The sequence below is a fragment of the Plectropomus leopardus genome, chromosome 12, assembly GCF_008729295.1.
Source record: "Plectropomus leopardus isolate mb chromosome 12, YSFRI_Pleo_2.0, whole genome shotgun sequence".
Lineage (NCBI taxonomy): Eukaryota > Metazoa > Chordata > Actinopteri > Perciformes > Serranidae > Plectropomus > Plectropomus leopardus.
The window spans coordinates 3,783,866-3,806,393 of NC_056474.1; the positions used below are offsets into that span (position 1 = coordinate 3,783,866).

At 39.5% G+C, this 22,528-nt stretch overlaps 1 long non-coding RNA gene across 1 annotated transcript; it reads left to right on the forward strand.

Annotated features, from left to right (window-relative positions):
• Positions 1 to 5,349: 5,349 nt before the first annotated feature.
• On the forward strand, positions 5,350 to 9,907 carry LOC121950978. The gene is made up of 4 exons (XR_006106371.1): positions 5,350 to 5,416; positions 5,513 to 5,577; positions 5,814 to 6,115; positions 9,710 to 9,907. It is a non-coding gene; the product is annotated as an uncharacterized LOC121950978 (long non-coding RNA).
• Positions 9,908 to 22,528: the final 12,621 nt, after the last annotated feature.

The window sequence follows — 22,528 nt, forward strand, 5'->3', positions numbered from 1 at the left end:
TGAAAGTATTTAAACAATCTGTTAATGTTAGCAAAAAAAGTTAATAAACTACACCTAAATCTTTGGAAAATACCTGAAAGTTGCAGTTTTGCTGTCAGTTGTTGCTCATATTGCACCACTTCCTGTTAGAATAAGATTGCACTTTGTGCATTAATTTCTTGTTTACTGCTACAGGTTTAAAGCATATTATGACAATTAGTATACAGTACATCCGTTTACAGTTATTTTGTTGTAATTGAGAGAATCTGTTAACACGAATAGCAGCTACGTTTCTTGTTTTTTAAGAGAGGCACTTAACCCCCCACACATCCTCCTTACACTTAGCCCCCATTTGTAGTTTTGTTTTGTAGCTACCCATCTGTGTTTCCCAGCAGCTTTTTTGACACCACAGAAGGGTGTTTGGTAGCAGTTTGTGTTTTCCTGTGACTTTTCAGAGACCAAATGTGGGTGTTTTGTAGCGATTTTTCTGTTTTACTAGCGACTTTTTAGACACTAAAAGTGGATGTTTTGTAGAAGCCCATGTGTACCCAGCTTGCTTTTTAAGCTTCAAATGTAGGTGTTTTGTAGCAACCCATCTATGTTCTCCCAGTTGCTTTTTTGGTTCCCAACATGGGTGTTTTGTAGCTACCTGTCTGTGTTTTCCCAGTTCTTTTTAGGCACCAAATGTGTTTTTTGTAGTGACTCATCTGTTTTTCCCCAGTGTCTTTTTAACCTCTACATGTGGTTGTTTTGTAACCATCAATTAGTTTTTTCCCATTGGCTTTTTGACACCAATTGTGGGTCTTTTGTAGCAACCCGTCAGTGTTTTTTTCAGCGGCTTAACACCAAACACGAGTGTTTTAATAGCACAAAAAGCAGCCCTTTTTCCCCATTTTTACAGAAACAATAATTCCTACGGGAATTGTGCTCCTAAAACAAGTTTTTAGGCACACACATGATCTTATCCTTTCAATAACCATGTTTTTTTTCCTTTTGTCTAAACCTCATCACATGTAAAACACAGCATGTTTGAATCTGTGTCTGCTGTATAATAACGTGCAAATAGAACATATTCATGGTTTGCAGAAATGTACAATACCAAAGTGTTTTATGGCGACTGGGTCGACTGATATATTAAATGAGATGTACTGAATAAAACGCCAAATGCCTCAGTGATACGCAGTTGGCTAATGCGTAGAACGCAGTACAGCAACATAAATAAATGAAGGCATTCATTTTTATATGATATAAAAGAAATTCTCAGCATTCTCAGCCTTGATGTCTAAACACATCATTCAAGGTATGTTTCTTAGTATATTTTATAACCAGCAGTTTTCTAATGAATGTTGAGAATGCAGTCAGATTTCAAAAGATGGAGATAATATGTACTGATAATAAATTAAAAAAAAAAAAAAAAAGCCATCATTCCAGGCGTCATTCTCTGGTGAAGTATTGCTGTTTTTTTCTTTTGTTCGTGTTTCAGACTTGCAGTCAACTGTAGCTATTCTCTATAAAGTTCTATCATTCAGCCCAATTAGGCTATTTGTATAAATCTCCATTTGCATCACATGACTTTTTGCACCCTTAAAGTTGTTTTTCAATAAACAATTGGACCTAATATCCGTTTCTGATGTTTCATTTCGGTCCAAGTCATCTGCTCTCTTTAACAAAAACACCTCTTACGTCTCCCACGTGTTTTACTGATCTGTTGCACTAATGACCGCTTTGTTGTGTGTTGACAGATGCAGCCAATTAGTCAGGTGTGTGTGGGATACATCAGGTCCAAACACATCATATCACCTTCCCGGGAGCAATGATCTGCAGCTGTGTACGAGGCTCAGACTGTGTTTGTTTGTTTGTTTGCGCCTTTGAATGTTTGCGTCCCTGTTTCCACTCATTTGCATGTTTCATGAGGACCGTGGATGAAAATGAGCACCGACATCACACTTTTTGGACTCTGTCCTGTCCACTTGGCGCAGCACTCGCGTTGCCAGATTCTGTTAATTGGTGTATTTCGCTGCTTTCAAAGTGGCCGTCCAGTCCAGAAATTGTGTCCGCTCTCAGTTTGCAGTGGAAATATATGAGAGGATTCACGTGGGAGTGTGCAAGTCCTATTTTCCTTCCCCGTCTGCTAACTCTGTAAATTATCTATAACACTGTAAAAGTGGATGAAAGATGGAGGGGCGCATTGTGTTTTAATTAATTCCATGCAGTCTTCTTAAAGGCTCTTTAACAAAATATCCCTGTAGTCACTGTGTTGCCTCATTAATGACTTGCATGAAGCAGGCATCACTTTGATTGCCACGATTTTACACCCACCTCCCCAAAGAAATATGAGTGCTACACTAATTGCCTCATGTTTATATTGATTACATCCCCCTCCTCCAGTAGTCGCTCATCCTCCCATCTTCAGTTTCTCGGAGCATATCGAGCCTGTCAGGAATCAGGAGCGTTCGAAGGATAAAGTGTACGGGCTGGCACTAAATGTCAACAATTTTCAGATTATCAGAGGCAACAGAAAACATTCAGCTGTGACTAATGAGCAGCCGTAGCTCCTACAAAATAAATCTCTGCGCTGTTGTGGATAGCTACAGTCTGTATTTGTATTCCACGGAAATTGTCGACACCAATTTAATAGCAGAAATGAGTGTTTTGCAGCAACTTTGAGTCGAATTGTGCAATATATATGACCACAAGCTAAATAATATCTCAGTTAATGTGCCTGTTTGCAACCATCTCTTCCCATCCTTTCATCAACCTTGATGTAATCAAAGTTTATAACATCCTACATTTCCTGTGGGCCTGGAAGTAATTGAATTGCTCTAAAAGGTCTTATCAGTGGAAAGCCTCCCTCCGCTCATCACGATCAATCACCCTCCTCTGATGCCTATTTATATTCCTCCATATACATCATGCACCTTTTTTTTCTTTATTCAATTTCAGTGCATTTTTCTAGTTTTTATGCCGATGACGTCCTGGTTTGTGTGACAGCAGGCAGAAGTGATTGAGTGCTCTGTCAAACACTCTGCTGGGAGGTGTCAGCTGCTTTCAAGGTGCATGAGGATCAAGGGGAGTGCACTCAAGTGACTGGGAAATGTGTCCTGGAAATAAACGCTGCTTCACATTCATACAGTTACACACACACACACACACACAGTCTCCCCTGGGAGCTTCCCAGTACACGGCAAATCTTCCACTGTTACACGGTGTCAGCTTTTGGGAGTGGAGTGCCTCTGAGTGCACTGGTGTCCAAAGGGCCGATGTTTCTTCACTAAAGTAGTTGATTTGCTATTTCAGAGTTAACCGAACATCTCAGCTTTGCGAGCTCCACTTGGGAATTCATCAGGTGCAACTGGAGCTTTGATTCTGACTTTTCAAGACCTCAAGAATGTTTTTATTAGTGTATGTGTACAGACTACATGTAACAGTGGATGTTTCCCAGCTTTTAGGCTCCAAATGTGTGTTTTGTAGTGATCTGCTGGTGGTTTCGCAACATTATTTAGGGGCCGTTTACATGGCAACGGTTCTTGCATGAAACATTGAACTTTTGTTGCAGTTAGTTCACACAACAGCGGCATTTTGGGGGCCTGAAAACACAAGCATTTGAAACCAGGTTCCAGAGTGTAATTTTTGGGAAATCCTTCCATTGCAAACTGGCAACTCATGGATCCTGATAGAATGGTGGTTCTTATGTCAACTAGAATTGTACAAAAATAATACCGGAAATAATATTGTGTTTGAGTTACAGAGGAACTATAGAGATAAAAATTCCCCAAAATGTCAGGAAGCAGCACAGCTACAGAACAGTCCCTAAGTAACGGCTCTGCTGTGATCTCTGCAGATTTACATGTTGTTCTGCTTGTTGTTGGAAGGAATCAAACATCAGATATCAGTTTATTCTTTCAGCATAACCGAGCTGGAAACTCACTACAACTGAACACAAACTACATCCAGCGTGTCCTCTCATCATGTCCTCTCATCATGTCCTCTCATCATGTCCCTGTCACACACAAACATAGGAGACACTGGCGAAAAATGAGAGCAAGTGGACATTCGGAGACACCGGTGGAGACACCGGCGGAGACACTGGCGGAGACACCAACGGAGGATGAGAGCGGAGTGAACATTCGGAGGCAATGACGGAGGATGAGAGGAATGCGTTCTATTGACATTCCATTGACTACATCTCATATTTCAATCGAGGAAAAGTTATATCGTGATTGATACCTTTATTGTTTTATCGCTCAGGCCTACCTTCACTCTGATTAGTTTCACCTGTCCCTCGTTACCTTCCTGTGTCTATCTAGTCTGTTTCATTCCCAATTTCTCTGGGCCAGTTTGTCTGTTTCAAGCAGTTTTCTTTGTGTCTTTCTAGTGTTATTTGACCTTTTACTATATTTGTGACTTAGTGTCTTGCCTAGGGTTTTAGGAACCCTTTGTCCTTATGTTTTTGGACTCCTGAGCACCAAACTCTAACTCCAAGACTTTAACTTTTCATTGTGTCCTTGAGTGCCTCCATTGTTGCTGCCTGTTTGGAGTCCAGCGAAAGGAGCCATGGGGTACTAGAAATCCGCTGGGTCATGGTTCCCGATTAGGTTTTTGAAATCAATATCACAGGAGGAGCACCTGCGATACTAACACGGAGGCAGGATTTCTAGCTTGGCGGCTGAAAACAAGCTCAAGAGGTCAGCGAGTCCACCCTCGGCATCAAGCCCTGAACAACCAGGACTAAAACTTGCAGCTGCTACACTGACACCGCAGCTTGAGGAGGAAGCCTGTAGGGAGGTTATGAATCCTTGTTCACACAAGTGACGAAGCAAGTGTGCTTTGCAAGATGAAGACGTTCCAACATCGCCCAGACCTGGCGTGCAACCCACTGATGTCCTCACCGTCCCTCCAAGACTCTCTTTGGATCTTGAAAGGCATGGTGAGTTCTTGAATTAATTCATGTCAAAATTTCTGTCAATTGGTATGTTTTCAATAAGCTTCACTCAAACTTCCACTAATAAGTTTGTTTTTTGTATGTTTGATAAATGAAGACTTCCTACTGATGTTTGGTGCTGACATCCTCAATTACCATTTGTTTTGTCAGTGGTAAGAAACTTTTTTAATAATTCACGTAATAAATATCGATTTTTGATCATGTGTAAAGTGTAATATGGTTTTGATAATAACCGCAGTCCATGTATAGTGACCTCGATTAAATATAAAATATAAAGAAATAATTGACGTAATAAATATAAAAAATATATTAATAAAATGGACCTCTTGCTTAAATGCTCTTAATATTAAAATGCAACCTGTTTTCTTTGTAGCTTCCATGATGTTTCCACTTAACAACCTCAAAGCACATGAAAAGAACAAAGTCAGAAACTTCCCAACACGGAAACTATGACCTTCAGAAATCACGTCAACTCACAAGATGACTTTAAAAGCGGTAAGGGTACTCGCAATACACATCTTCAAAGTTTAAAGGTGCTTCTTGCTGCAGATGCTCTGTTTAACTCTGTGTGTCTTCTTTATTTCCTGACAGACAGAGACATAATTTGTCCCCCTGCAGCCCCACTGATGCTGTGGACAAACATGCAATTTCACAAGGTAAATTTTGAAACTCTCCCAAAGCTCTTTATGTCTTGACTGTTGGGACTCATAACTAACACTGAGCCAACATCCTGGGAATTGTAAGATTTTGAAATGTTCTGCAATAGGATACGGTGTAGAGATATTTAAATGTACGCATCACTGAACAGAAAAGTATGAAGGGTGTACTTTCATGCTCCACTCCTATGAAATGGTCTCATTACTGTCTCATTGTGAGATTTTGTGCTTTGCAGTCATGCAGCAGCATTGATGACCACCTGAGGGGGAAGAGAGGATCAGCAGCTGTAGCTCCTCGCTGTAGGCCGAGCGAAGAATAGGACTGACATTTACTGCACCGCACTGGACAAACAGCTCGTCCCCTGCCAGGAAACCAGCTCCCCAGCTGCATTTGATGAATTGTTTAAATCCTACTGCCTGCTCAACCTGTCCTATAAAGAGTCCCAAGATGTACATCTTTGTGCAGACGACCGTGAATAACATCAACGTTGGAGCATCCGAGACCTCGAGTGTTTGTGAACTGCGGGCAAAACTAAAAGTAAGGATTTAAATTTCAGGATACTTTGGTGTTTCATCTGTCAGGCCTTGAAATGCAGCATTCAGTCATCTCAATTAAAAAGTTTCTATCACAGCTGAAGGCTGGAGCTTGTCTGAGCAAAAGTTTGTCAGTGTTAAATATTCTCTGGTTTTAAAAATAAAAGATATGACAGAAGTGTTTCACCCGAAAGGTGGTGCAGCTACTGTTGAGTCATTTAAGAACTATCTTCTATCCCAGTTTAAGGCTGTCAACAACCACAGACTGTATCAATAATGGATGTAGCTACTGTGACATCACCCTTCGGTTTGTCGAATTTTGGCTGTTGCCATCTTTTTTTTGAGCCAGAAGTGACCAGCTTTAGATGAGAGGTTAGGAGTGAGAGGTGGATCTGACACACAGACAGCCTGTTTCTTAAAGCAGCCACGCCCTTAAATATGAATAACTTCACACCTTAATAGAAAAATACTCTGAAACTACGACCTTCTGACATCACAAGCATGCAGCATAAGCGTAACAACAGCTCGATAACAGCACTAGTCCTGCCCTTGGCATTGATTGGATAATTGGTTCCCTCCACAACGCTTTAAGCCAAGAAACTGTTTCATGTCATTACGTCACACGAATCAGTCAACTCAAACTCAGTGAAATGGGTGCATTCGTATCCAGATCATGTTATTACCACTTTTACTTGAGATCTGCGTACTTTCTTTACCAGCACATCAACAAAACTTTTAAGAGGACACAAAGAACATAAGGTAGCCACTAGGGTTGTACATTTCAAGCACTTTCCTTAACCAATTATTGGTAAATTTAACAACAGATCAATCGTTTTTGAAAAAACATAAAAACATATTCTTATTTTGCTTATTTCAAAGAATGCCAACCTCACAGCAACATATTTCATACACTTTGTAAGCATTACATCTATTAATCGCTTAAATTTAGCATGTCTGATTAAATTCTTATCATCCCTGGTAGCCACTTCTTACATCTGTTGGTCCCGAATCGATCAGCGCTCATTATCTGCGTCAGGTTTAAAAGCTGGATGCCTGTTGCACACTGAGGAAGGCATACACTCCAAACGTCTGTGCTTTTTAATTTCCTGTGCTAAAGTTAGAAACTGGAAACCCGCACTTGCTCGACCTCTAAATCTAAATTTAAATAATTTTTTTCACCACGGCCTAAACTGGTGAACACTTGCTCTGGTCTCGGGCACCTCAGCAGGGAATTCTGAGGCGGTGAAGACCAGTTCTCATACAGTGGAATATATTTACTGGCAGCGCTCCAACTTCACAGGCCAGTTTTGCTAACCATTATACCACAGCCAGTCACGGTCAATCTTAAACTGCCTCCCATCATCTGAGTGATAAGTATGATTTTTACAGGCAGCGAGAGGAGATGTTCACAGTGCATTTGCAGCCATGCCAGGCAGCTGAAGACATGAAAGATTTGACTGGCTGTGCTCGCCAGCTTGGTGAAATTTTGGAATCCATTGACAGTTTGATGAATACCTCCTCTGCTGGAAATGTGCCACCAACTACAGCAGCTTTTTCAGCCCTGAAGCAAAGTAAAAATTGCTGCACAGCCTCACACAGCCGTTGTTCTCCTCCTAACCAAACATTGCATGAGCGCAGTTATCATTCCTGCCTCAGAAACACAGGATGTATGTTGAGCAGTTCATCTGTCCAATCCTCTGAGGCGGTGCTGTTCTCGCACAGGGATTCTCGCGCTGCAGAGACAGAGAAGCTTTCAAAAGCCTTCTGAAAATTAGATCTGTCCAAACTGATCACATACCACGAAAGACTACTTCCACAAAAAGACTTGTGCAGAACGATGAAAGGATTTCGTGGTTCTTCAGCGGCGGGGCTGTCTATTTGTCCCAAACCTCTGCGCAGACATCTGAAAACTCATGAACTGTGATCCTGCACGGCACAACTGAGGAAACAAGGCTGGTGATTGACAGAGACTTGTTTTTTCATTGTTAGCATCAGTGAGATGTTAAAAGGCGATGTTGTAAGGGTTGAGTCACCCAAATAACTAAACATATTTTCTCTTTTTCTTCTAAAGGAATGTGGACATACAGATAGTTTTGATTTTTAAGGACAGTGCTGTATTAAGAAAGTAAAGTTTGCAATTTGTCCTTGGACCTACTTTCTGCTGAGGAAATAGTCACAATGTGAAAACTGTCTGCATAGTGGGGACAATGTTTCTGTAATATTTCAGGTCTCATATTGTAAGAAGTCAGATTTTGGTGTCTTTATGCCTCCACATCGGCCATAGCTGTGGCTTATTATTTTGTGTTGTCCATCTGTCTGTACATGCATATGTCCACACATCCGTCCATCTGTCTGTCCACACATCTGCCCCATTCTTGCGAACGCAATACCTCAAACACACCTTGAGGGAATTTCCTCAAATTTGGCACAAACGGTCACTCAGACTCACTGTTGAACTGATTATATTTTGTTGGTCAAAGATCGAGGTCACTTTGACCTCCACTGTCTCATCCTTGTACATAGGGATAACTTGAGGTATTTTTTTTTTCCCCAAATTTGGCACAAACATCCACTTGGACTAAAGAATGAACTGATTAGAATTTGGTCATCAAAGATCGAGGTCACTGTGACCTCATAAAACATGTTTTTGGCCAAAACTTACACAAATTATGACAAAATTTCAAGTTTTCAAGTTTAATAAGATAAAATGATGAAATGATGATATTTTATGTCCTAAAAGTCAAAGGTCAACTTCACTGTGACCCAGCAGAAGGTTGATACAGGTATATTTTTTGTTTAAGTGACAGTTTAAGAAGAATCGTCTCTTTTGAACATTAACGCATGTCAACATGTTCTAGTAGAAACCCCAAATACAATAATAAACCTGGAAATTAGCTTGATATGGAACCTTTAAACAAATAAAAATCTGTGTTATTGTTCTGTAGTGACGCTTCAAAAATGAATGATAACAGTTGAAAGAGTAGAAATTAGCAATCCCTTGTTTAAAACAGGAAAACTCTTTTGTCTCTTTTTTTAAGTGGCGATTGTTTGAACAAATCACTGTCGGAGTCTTTGCAGCTGTGTTTATTAAAATACAGGTCTGTGCTACCACCAAACAAGAATTTGGACTTTTACTGACGTGCTTTATTGGTACTTCAAAGATTGTTGTCTGCAATTGGAAGAGTCATACTAAAGTCTGATTTTGCTGAATGGCTCAAATTAATGACAGATATTTCCTCTCTCATCACCCTGATTTGCAAGAGCCAATAATTATCCAACAAGTTCTTCAAATTAAACAGCAAAATTGTTTGTGACTTCCCTCTGGAACGACACACTGAGGCGTTCTCTCTGCAGGACGAAGCCGTTTCTTTGATTCAAAAACCATTACAAATTGCTTTTGCAAAAAAAAAGGGGGGGGGGGGGTTAAAGGTGTAAAGGTTTAAATGCAAAAACAATTTGGTGTCATGATCCTGAATATTTGTTTGTAGTCTTGTTTCTGGTTTTATTTTGAATGGGTTTATTAGTTCCACCTGTTTCTAATCACTCTGCTCTGTGTTTTTACACCATGTGTTCACATTTTCTTTTGTCAATTTGTCAGCTTTTCTTGACAGCTGCAGCAACGTTCAGTCTGAAGTCTCCAGGACTCAACCCCGACAAACCACGCCCACTGGTGATGTGCAGGTCAACCAATAGCCAGCGCTCGTCAGGTAAACCTGATAGAAAATATTTGTGGCAAACGGGTCAAAAAGGGCATTCCCAGTAAGTTATTAAAACATTGTGTAAAAGTCCACCTTCTCTTCTTTTCTCTCACACAGCAAGCAGCTTCATCATCACTGCTGCTGTGCTCAGGCTTTCTGTTAAAATGTTCAAATATGTTGAAGTCATATATATTTAAATCTCTGCAGTCTTAATGTTCTTCTAATTGTGGCAGTATAGAGACCTGTGGGTGAGCCTGCCTAATTAGCAACACCACAGCCAACCACCAGAGGCGCACCCTCCGATAAAAGGGGCCGATCCCTCCCTGCCGGTTCTCTCTCGCTGGTCCTGACGGTGACGTCACTTCCGGGGCGGACCTTTGTGCTTGGACAGGTAACGCGGTTTGTCTGCTCACCTGCTGCTTTCGGCTCATGTGGCCAAGAGCTAATGTTTGTGTGTCATGCAGAGCGGCTGACTTGGGACTTCCGGAGACTCCTGTGTGTGTGTGTGTGTGTGTGTGTGTGTGTGTGTGTCACCTGGATGGCCTGCTGCGGTGAGTTTCTCCTCTCTGTAAACTGCTGGTCGTGACCGCGGCTAACAAGTGCATGATTGTAGGTGAACGCCAGTAGCTGCGCGATTCTCTCCCTCTTCCTCTGGTGTGTCATACCGAGCCGACCCTGCTAACCGATCCCAGCCGCCGAGTGTGTGAGCGTCAGCTGCCCAACAGTGCGCGAGTGACGTCGGCATCAGCTGATCGGGTGCGGCGGGTTTAAAGCGACACATCGCCACAGCTACAGGGGCCGCTGCTGCTTTGTCTTACCGCTGCTGCTTTTGACCGCTGCTGCTTTTCTTGCTGCTTTTGACCGCTGCTGCTTGTCTTACCGCTACTTTGTTTGCAGCTTTGCTTTTCTTTGTTTTACCGCTGCTGCTTTGTCCTTGTTTTAGGTGCTGCTTTTGGTGCTATGCTTTCTGTTTTTGCTTTTCCTGATTTTCTTTGCTTCTGCACCAAGGTTTTAATCACCATTAATTCACCCATTTTAATGTAGTGATTGAATAGTGGGGTTAAATCCCTCCCCACATTTGTTTCTTTTATTTTTGTTCTCATCAGTTACTTATTTAGATTCTCGGCCGTTTGCCTAATTTGTTATCTAATTTCTTTGGTTTTGAGGTTTTGGTTGGGCAGAGGGTTATTCTTTCAGTATTTGTCTTTATTTCTTTCAATTGTGGTTGGTAGTTTGTATTGTTTAGTTTCTGATTTGTATATAAGTTTTGGATATTTCTGTTCATTGAATTTTGTTGCGACCCCACTAATTTTCTTTTGTTTTCCTCTTTAGTTGCTGAGGTCTGGTGGTGGTGGTGGTGGTGACCTGGTGGCCCCCCCCCCCCCTCGTGTGCTGTGCTCCCCTGGGTTCTGGGTTTTCCTCACTGAGTGTGTGCTGTGTGTGACTGTCATGTCTGTTTGGGTGTTTATATTTTTGGTTGGGGATTCTCCGCATCAGTCAGTAGCCCACGCACCCCGGTAAGCCTCAGCTTTAATTTAGTTCCCGCCGTTGATTTGTTCCTGTGTGAATGGTGTTTTTAGTGTTTTAACTCGATTGTTAAAATAAAGGATGCTTGTTTGAACGGAACCGTGTCTACTCTGCCTTGAGTAAAACGAACTGCGTGCCTTAAAGGTGACATTGGTTTAAAACTAGGTTCTGGGGCGAAACTCCCCAGGTGGCGTTGTTGGCAACAATATAGTTGAAGTGTACAATCTGACCAAAAACTCTTATACTCTTACCCCCGTCTCTCGCCTCATAATCTTTATTAGTTTGTCTTGTTTCACTTGCACGAGTTACATTTTTGTGCTCAGATTTTTTATTTTTATTTTTTTTCTGTTTTTCAAAGATTTACTGTTAGATGTTATTTCTGTAAGCTGTTGCATTGCGGTCTTTATGTTTTGGAAAAGTTTATGAAAAACTTGAATTCTAAATGAACTATTTGAGGTGCCCGGTAGCTCATCCTGTAGAGCAGGTGCCACATGTGCAGAGGCTGTGTCCGAACTGCAGCAGCTGCAGGTTCGACTCCAAACAGCAGCCCTTTGCTGCATGTCGTCCTCTCTCTCTGCCCGTTTACACCTGTGCTGTCCTATGTAATAAAGCTAAGAAAAAAGTCAAAAATATAATCATAAATATATAACGTATTCACCTTGATTGTGTCAGACTGGAAGCAGAAATCTTGGAGGCAGTTATTCAATTTCAAGTTCAAGTTTATTTATAAAGTGCCTTCTGTGCAAAATTGCAATACAAGATGCTTGACAATAAAAAGAGACTATAACTATAAGAATAACCACAATGCAAATACAATATGATTAAAATATGACAAATAAGAACATAAGAAATAAAAAGAGCAGGGGAAGGAGGTTTATGAAAATGCTAAACTAAAAAGGTAAGTTTTAAAATGTCTTTTAAAGGTGTTTAGTGGTCTCAGGCGTCCTCAGTTGCTCCAGAGGCGAGGACTATAGACACTACTATCTATCTTATCTTAAAACCTTGGACAAATAAAACCAAACATATTGGTGTTATTATATATCACTATTAGTATGACAAGGTTTTTTAAATGTAATTTAGGCTCGTTGGATTTTGATGAGAAAAATGTGGACATACCGTCCCCAAATCACAAAAAGAAAACTGACGCGCACAGATTTAGGACTTCATCCAGGTGAAGGTTGTGTCATGCTCATTGCTGAACCTCCTGCTGTAACAAAGAAATGAATAAAAAGCTGCACTGACGATTCAAAGCACATCGCTCATGATCTCTTTTTACACCTTAATATTAAAATTTTTTTTAAATTGCATTAAAAAAACACTGAATGTGAGATTTGAGCTCTATATATTCTGGTAAGAACATACTGCCGTTTTAAAAAAGCAGCACTACCTTGGCTTCTGCACTCTCAGACAGCAGTACAAATGATTTCACACTCCCTGTTTCGCAGTCCTTCACTCTCCTGACCTCCAATAGCTCCCTCGCCACCTAGGAAGCCTTCCCCCAGCATCTGGCCCACTTGCTCCCCCCCGCGAGAGCGAGCATGTCGGGGCAGACGAGTGTGCCTCCCCGCGGGGGGGATGATGAGACAGTGCATTTACATTAGCCTAGTGAAGCAGGAGCGGTGGCGCGCTGCCAGCACTAAAGCACCGAGCATGCAGCCAGAGCATCTGGTGGGTTTGTGCTAACGTCAGGAGCGGGCACGCTCAGCCTTCACACAGACTCACCGACGACGCACACGCAGGCAGACAAACTGGCACACAGTCAGATCATAAAGTCAGATAAACAGTCATATTCAGGAAGCTAATTAGCCATTACTCATTCAGCCAAAGCATTTGTCAGCCAAAGAGGGAGGCAGACTTCTGGCCTGCACCTCAGTCTGTTTTAACCAGGGAATAGGATTAGAGAGAAGAGGGGGGGCGGTTTCATAAGGGAGTCTGGCCTCCAGTCTCTTGGCTTGGACAGCGAGGAGACCAGGTTGTTTTGTTCAGGGGGGAAATTAGACTGGAGAGAAAGTCACTTACTGTTGAAATTACCTTGGACACACAAACGGTAATCCACCTCTCAACCAAAGGGGAATTTTCCTTGGATTTCAGCGTGACTTTCAATAAAGATTCAAATGGAAGGGGCTGAGAATGGGACATTAGAGCGGCACTTTGTGAGAGGCACTTAGGTACACCAAATGTGAATTTCCATTAGCTGAAATGGAGGATGGACACGCTAATGGCAGCAAGCACGGCAACACTTTCAAACGGTTGCACTACACTGAGATTTGCTGATAACAGAGAGCAGAAATAATGCAGTTCTTTACTTAGATTGGGTTAAAAATTGTTGTAGCACTATAGCTGAAATAAGCAATAAAAGTAGCACCAATAAGCATTTATTACACCTCGCAATGATGCCCAAGCAGCAAAAATGCAGCACAATCAATTACAAAGCAGAACAGAGAAGGATTTTGGATAATGTAGAGCAGCAGCTTGTAACCCCTCAACACAACTCGGGACTGGAATCAAATACTGGCTTGTCAAACACTGCAGCCTACATACACACAAACGCAAAAGAAAAACATACTGAACCATTCAATACACAATAAATAAAGTTACAGTAAAAAAATACACTTTATTTAAAGGAATACTTCACTGACAAAATGGCCATTTTATCAATGAGACATGACATGTTAGTTTTAATTCATTAAGAAAGCAGTGAACATATTGATTTATTTATTGATTTGGGGCCACTTTTAAAGGTATAGTTTGGATTTTTTGAAGTGGGGCTGTGTGGGGCTGCAGACAGTGTGTTACAAACAGTAAATGTCAGTCAGCACGCCCCCAGTTCAGAGAAACAGGCCGCAGTCTGACATTTAGAAACTGAGGATGGATGCATGTATTCACGCCACCTAAAAAAAGTCCCATCCAAAAAAAAAAATCAATATCAGTTTAGGTGTGTGATATATTGAGTCTTTTCGCACGTTTACTTTCCCATCAGACAACTCGTGTCCACAGGGAAGCTGCTGACAGCTTTACTTTCTCCACTGACAAAAACGTCATTGTAGCTCACTGCACACTGGAGCTCCAGGTTAAAAGCTGCCTCGATTAGTAAGTTTGACTTTGGTAATTCTAAAGAAACCCTTTTAAACCCTTTTAAACCTGGTTGACCATCCATTTTCTTGTGCTGCCTTCAGGCACCTTTCACAAGCCATTTAACTTTTGAAAAATGAGCAAATTGTTAGATTTTTTTTTTCAAAAACATGGGGAAAATGTAATTACCAACTTGGCTAGAAATGTGACAAATAAAATGACCCAAAAATTAATTGAAAATAGTTTTATTAAAGGAGTGACAAATATTTAAATCAGGGAGATGTCTGTAGAAAACAAAAAATTTATAAGCATTGTAATTATACACGTAAAATTATGCTACAGACAAAAAATACATTTTTTGATTTTCTGCATTTCTTGCATTTTTTTCCAGGCCTGGTCTTATTTTCTCTTTTTTTTTTTTTTTTTTTTTTTTGGTTAATTAAAACTTATTACTTTTTTACTCTCTTTTTTGCAACTTTTTGGGCCATGTATTAAGTTGCTCTCTTCCTTCTTCTCCTGTTTTTGAAAGAAATAAACCAATGACGCTCAGGTTTCAGAGGGTTAAATGCCAAAGTCATGCATTAACACAAACTAACTCACTGACTGAAGCAGCAGCAGACCAGCAGCTTCTGTGTTCAGTGACGGTAAATCACTGTTTTTCTTAATGGAGTCTGGCTGTGAAGAGTGTTATTACAGTTTCATTTTCCTGATGAAAATTACTGTCTGACATTGAGGTAAAGCAGTTAAAATACTCTCAATTTAACATATACTTAAACAGTTTTTTTCTCAGGTAAATACAGTACATTTTGTAGCTGACCCCTCCCTGACGTCCACAGTTTGTAATATACTGACTCTGGTACTTAAAACAACCCCAATTTTAAAAAAACAGAACAATCCCTTTAAGAACAGTAAAACTTATTAAGTCATTTGCTCAACACTTCCCAAACACATTCACCTTCACTAAAACATTACAATTTAAAGCCTGAAAGTTAAACTTAGTAATGCTTTCTTCTATATTTGGGCTTTCAGCAAAAAAAAGTTTTCTTTATGAATTCAAGTTAACATGACATGACTAACTGACAGCTAAAAACAGCTATTTCTTCAGGAGTAAAGTTGTTTTGTTTTTTTTCAAGTAGCCCACGACTAAATGACTGATCCCCCTTTAAAAACTCAACATATTGGGCTTCTTGAGAGATTGGGCAGTAGGGAGATCTTTGTTGCTCCATGTCCAAAGATTTTAATTGCGCAGTCATTTTAAAAGACCACTTCAGTGATTTTGCAAGGTTAGTTCACTTGTCATGGTTAAATAAACTTGTAAAAAAAGCAGCACAACGTCTTCTGTGTCCAGGAGGAGATTTTCAAAGTTTCTGTGTGTTACAAACCGAAGGTGTGTTGTTCGATAGAAGTGGCCTTTCAGGATGAAGTTTTGGGTTTAACAAACTCAAGGCTGTTAAGTAAAGGCTGTGTTCATGTGATGTCCAAATAATCAGAATGATGACTTTTCCACAGGGAAAATTTGCATAAACGGCCGACTTTATGTCATAAAAACAACTCACCAACTCCGACGTAATTGTAGGTTGCCGACTTTATGTCATAAATGAAAAAACATGATGGGTAAAAGTCGGTCTTTGGTCAATGGTAAAAAACTTTTCTATTAATTCACATATTTAATATAAATTTTAATCACATTTTAAGCGTAATATTGTATTAATGTTAACTGTTGTCCATGTAGAGTGACCAAAAGTAGTTAGAAACTTTCATTTTTTTAGCACAAACCCTGATAACAAATCAGATAAAGCTTTTTAAGCTATATTTTAGTGGTTTAAAATACATATCTTTGGAATTAAAGCTCACCATATCAGTTTCCTTTGCTCTTTATCATTATGAATACACTTTTAAACAGCTATCAACCTCTTGTTGAAACATTTGAACATATTTCCTTACTTGAAAAAAAAAACAATTCCAAATGTACCAATTTCTTGCAATTTGCAGAACATTTCTTGCCAAGTTGCTCAGTAGCTTTTTTCCTCCATGTTTTTTTTAAAAAAGAAAACCAATTTGCTGAGGGTCTGAACACAGCACAAGAAAAGTGCTGTCAGTCCAGTTTCCAAAGAGTTATTGACTTTAAAAAAAGAAGTAGTATCAAATATTTTACAAGAAATGGCAAAAAAGTTTCTCTTAATTTGCCATTTTTCCAGATAAGAAAGATGGAACGAATTCATATAGAGAAACAAACAGCACAAACTATCGATGTGTGCCTTGAGGTTAGTTGGTTGGATAAGTGGTCGGAGGACATTGATGCATCACCACTGAGCTGCGTTCCCATTTGCCGAAGACAGACTGTGAGTACTTGTCTCACCTCCACCACAACAAAGCGCCGGGTCTCCCTCTGTACTCATGGCCCAGTCACCCCTGAAACTAGATCCCCTCTTCCATCATGCCTCAGGGAACAATTTAATTAAAAGCCAGCCCAGAGCAAAGGACACCCATCACCCCTATTCTTGACGTGTCCACAGTCAACAAACATCGAGAGCAAATAAATCCTCCTGTGGACAATGTCCTGGCCCTGCTACACTAACTGTAAATACACACCAAGTGAACAGATTGTGGTGTAATGACTTTAATTTACTGGGTAAAAGGGCAGGATTAAATATTGTTTGGGCTTCGGGTTATTTTCATGAGAATGGTCCCGATGATTGACGTCATTTAATTGAATCCTGTCCTAGAAAACCTATCTTGTTTTCTAATTTAGTCCAACCTGAATGGGCTTCATTTTTTCATCCCATCTGGTAATGCAATCCATTCATTTCGCCTGTAATGACCTGTCAGCTGTTATTATCTTGTTAACAATGTGTTTATCACATAAAGAGTCAACCTGACATTCCTGCAGAGATTTAAGTGGTCAAACTTTAGCTGAATGTTCAGTTTCAACTGGCACAATAGACAGTTTCCAGTAATTAATGGACCATACCACAGTTTTTGCATTATTAACTCCTTAAAGGGAAACTAAGCCAATTTTACTCACCAAAGTCTGTGCATAGGTCTCAAAGAACATCACTGCCCATGAGAAAATGTTTTTTAACCCTTAAAGCAAATTGGCTTGATTTCTTGCAAAAAAACACAGGGAGAAGGCAATGAACAACTTAACAAGACTAGCCCAAATTTAGCAAGAAATCTGTAAAAAAAAAAAAAAAAAAAATTCAAGAAAACTACTCAAACATAAGCAAAAAGAGTAAGAGAAGAAAAAAACAAGATCATTACCTGAGAACAGTGCAGAAAATAGAAAAAAGGCATAGTCTTTTTTTTAAATACATTTGAAAAAAAAATTAAATATATTATTATAGTAATTATTAGCATATTCCCTGGACAGTTTCCCCCTTTTTTCTATATTCCTAAACATTTTAGTTACATATTTTAAATTAAGTTTCAGAGAAAAATAATATACATTTGTTTTTCATTTTCACCAAATTAACTTAAAAAATAAGCAAGAGATAACTCTATAATTGAAAGACTTTTTTGAGCATGTAAATTCATTTAATTTTCAGATTCTACATAAAATAATCTCAACACAAAAGTCCCCTTACCACCTTGGAAGTGCTGAAAGTCACTGACCAGGTTTGCATTTCCTAGGATAGCGGAGGAATAACCTGCCTTACCCTTCCTTACTCAGCCTCTGATTCACCCTGACATTCTCACACATAGCCTAAAAACCTCTCACTCCTCTAGCCTAAAACGAACAAATCCAAACAAAGACAATGACTACTAGCCAGTCATAGAGAGAGCAGAGTGGGTCAGTCCTTTACTATCCTAGGAGCTGGAGAAAGATCATGAAAGATAATTACATCTTACATCAGAGACCGTCTTTTGTGAAGGACAAGTCATCGCAGCCTCGTGAACAACAACCTGCTTTCAAGTGATTTAATTCCCACTTTTGGCTCTCACAATGACACTTGAAGAGCACTGTCATATGTGGTTAAAAGCCTCAAGAAAAGCTACTAAGTTGACCTTTGAGTTGTTATTTTTTTCTTTTCTTAAGTTAATGGAGGCATTAGTGAACATGGTTTTTGAATAAACAAGTCTGAAAACCAGCATTACATTATGTTTATATATATGATCAGTCATCACATTCATTTTCATCAGTTGAAACCCTAAAATGTTGTTAATTTTATTAGTGTCTGTGTTTGAGTAATGCTGCTTTCTAAATCTGTTTTTCTACCTTTCTTGCTGCCATTTTTTTCCTTTAATTTTGTCACAATGTGAAAATCAATTAGCTGACACAAAACCTTTTAATATAGCTTGAGTTGTGAATATGTTGCTTCCATTAATTTCGTGGGGGTTATAATTCTTTGAATGGTAATGGAGGTGTAAGTGCAGCCTGATGTAAAAAGTCAGCACTGCATTACCTCTTAATGACAATGTCACTTCATCCTTTCTTTCAACTTGCATTAATTGATTATTTTGGGCTACTTCAGAGCAGCAAAACAAGCTGTAAACACAACAGTGATAAATGATCACCTAGTATTTGTTGTTTTGATTATTAATATTAATGAACAATAAGAGAAGTGCTTAGAGAAGCAATAGGTCTTCACTGCCCACACCTCTACATTAAATTACACTGAAGCAAGTTTTTATCAATTTTAAAAAGTAAAAAAAATCTAGTCATAAAGATGTGGTGGGGCAGAATACTGAACTAAATACTAAAACTGATTGAATAATGGCGTCCAAATGAGTACTCAAGTACTCATGTTCATCCCTTATATATATATAGAGAGAGAGATAGATATATAGATAGATAGACAGATAAATATTATAACTTTAACAATAATGGAAATGATATTAACAGTTCTAGTATTACATTGTAATGCAGTTGTGTGTGTGGTTTGTCCATGTGGCTTGTTCGTACCCCAGCAGTACTCACTAACGTTAATGGATTTATTGCATTACATTTGTAAAATAGCTCACATGAACTTTGAGTAACGTGTCAATAATTTATGTTGTACTCGATGTGCAATTTATGTAAGCATTATCATTTTTAATAATTTTTTATCAATTAATAAAAAACTATTGTTAGTAATAATCCCGAACAAAGGCCATACAAGAGTTAAGAAAGAATTAAACAGGAGACTAGAGGCGGAAACACGTTATAAAAATATTGTAGCAAAATAAATTACTTTAACAGCAGTGTAGCCGCAGTTTCTACCTTTACATAGTACAGTTGTGACATCACAACTTCACAGAAGTCCTGACGGCTCGTTTTAAGGTTTGTTTATGAACACAGACCTTCTGTATTTCTCTTTAATCACGTGTTTTGATACTTTCACAGTATTTGCATAGCACCTATACCTGCTTTATAATGAAAAAAGACACAAAAATCTATTTTTTTTTCAAAATGGGACCTTTAAAAAAATGTTTTAATGTAATTTTTGGTGTCTATTGTGGTCCTTTAAATCTCCCTGTGCTTTCAGTCCCAATGGTGACACATAAGAGTACTTTCCAAGAGGCATACACACACACATTTTCTGTAAAATGATAACTGAACTTCCTCGAGATTGTGTCTCCCATCCTCTCATACGCGCTGTTGCTCATTCACCCCGAACGGGACAGTGAGCCTGCATTAAAACAGGCGTCCTCATCATTTGTCACCGGGCCCAGGGGTAATGAACGGGGTGAATTGGATGTACTCTCTAATTATGGAAAGGACAAAAAGCCAGTCAGATTCCCTTGTCAAGGTCCTCCTCCTGCAGCACCACAGGGAGCAGCCATCACTCATAAATCAGATCTGTGGAGGATTAGAGAGAACATAAAAGGGAGAAATATAGCACCATGCGGACCCTAGACAATCAACCATGTAACGGCCTACGACAGGCAATAAGTAGGTGCCGAGGCCCCTCCTGCGTGTTATAGGCATCGTAAACACCTGCTGATCAGCATCCGACTGCCACGTGCTCGGCAGTAGCAGCCATCTTTCACAGTAACCTCACCCTTAACACCATCATCATCATCATCGAGCTGGCCCTGGCGATCAGACGCAGCTCCGTGAGCGCAGTAACCTCTGTGTTACGAGGCCCATTAACATCGATCAACATGCTGCTGGTGCTGCAGCTGTGTTCGCTCGTTCGCATGGCGATTGCATTTTAAATTTGTATGACTGCTCACGGCCTCATCGTCATGCTAAGAGTAGAGAGCGCCAAGCCGCCCACACACAGCAGTGATCGGCGCCTGCCCCTGATGAATACTCATAGTGAAACTTGTTTTTAAAAAATGACTTGAGTTTAAGTTCACTAAAACTGTAGTTATTTTGAGATTTTGTGCACATTTTTTTTCCTGAATGCTTCCCCCCTCGGGTGTCTCTGTGTTTGAAAGGCAGCGGTAAAGCGAGATTACTCCAGCAGAATTACAAGCACAGTCTTTTAACATCACATAGAAAAGAAACAAGCAGGGTTACTTCTTTAGCTCTGACTTCTCTGTCTGTGGCTTTACAACAGTTTCCAGAAACTCACACTGGAGGTTTGATCCCTTTATCTTACAGGAGAGTCATGTATAATGTATAAACACCCGCATACCATTCGGGCTGTGGTAATCATAGTATTTGCTTTCATTTAAATCCTTTTTGAAGTACTAAATACCACAATAAACCACATGAATTATTAGAATTTAAAGCATTTGGTAAATCCCTGTGTATGAGGACGCAGCAGGCACTTTGTGTTCATATTATACTGAACATAAAATGTAAACACTTTTGATTTTGCTCCCATTTTTCACAGGTTTCAATGAACCCTTTGAAACCTGGGTCGACATCAGTTTTCTTGTGTTGCATGCAGACGCCTTTCACAAGCTATTTAACCCTTTGAAATCTGAGCAGATTGTTTTCTTTCTAAAACATACAGATAAAAGGCAATTTGGAAAGAAATATCCCAGAAATTGCAAGACATTAGTAAAAGGTACCTAAAAATAAGTTTGAAACAGTAATGAAGCATTATTTGAAAATTACCCAAAAAAGGGAAAAATGTCCAGAAAACTATATTTATAATTATAATAATTTTATATTTAAAATTTTGCAGCTGAAAAAAACAGTTTTCAGCATTTTTAAAGGTAATTTTCTTGTTTTCTTTATCTTCTTCTTTCTCTTTATTTTTCTTCCTCTTTTTGTTTATAATCAGATAATCTTCTTGTAACTTTCTTTTACTACTACTTTGTGCCATGTTTGTTAAGCTGCTCGTTGCCTTCGCTCTATGTTTTTGGAAGAAATCAAACCAATTTGCTCAGTTTTCAAAAGGTTAAAAATCTTTGACTGTCACCAATGTCGTTTCTGTGTATTTGGCAGTACATCCAACCGGCCTCATTACCACAGACCAGTAGATCTTTAACTTGTGAATTATGGGAGCAAAAACAAATGTGTTGCATTAAAATTTTGTATAAATTATATTAAAGATTTGGGTTAATCTCCAGTTTTCTCTTTTATCCTTTACTCCCACCGAGGGACTGTAGATAAAAAGCAGCAGTTTCATAACTCTGTTGCCATATAGGTTTCCTGTTTTCTACTAAGTGGTGGTTGAACTTTTGCTACACTTCTGTCCTGTTTCCCTAGAGGACTTATTAGCATAAAAAAACAGGTTCTCTTTTAAGCTGTACACTGAAGGGTCCGGTCATTGTGCAGTATTACAGTTTTATGTCACAAATATTATCTTGCTCTACAGTGTAACTGCAGCCACAAAGTAAATGCATAAACACATGGAGGCTTATGCAACAGTTACCTCTAAAAGTGCCTTTTATTGCCTGTTTACAAAATTTCATAAATTTCCCCATTAAGGCGCAGAGATCCAGTTGCCCTTTCGCTGCCCTTCAGTAAGTGCACACTTCAAAGACGGCCTTCGATGAAACGATTTTTCTGATGTGCTGTTGTTGTTGTTACTGTTGTTGTCAAGCCTTCCAACCTTACGCTGTGTTATCACACATTATTCCCCCGTGACTCTGATGGCGACACTGATGTGGATTATTGCCTCTGGGAAGTCTCTCCTGTATCTCCCATGAGGACCTGTTTTTTTTTTCATAAGCAGATTACACACAATCGCTGGCAAATGGGGGTGAAACACACAGCAGACTACAGATTTAATGCATTC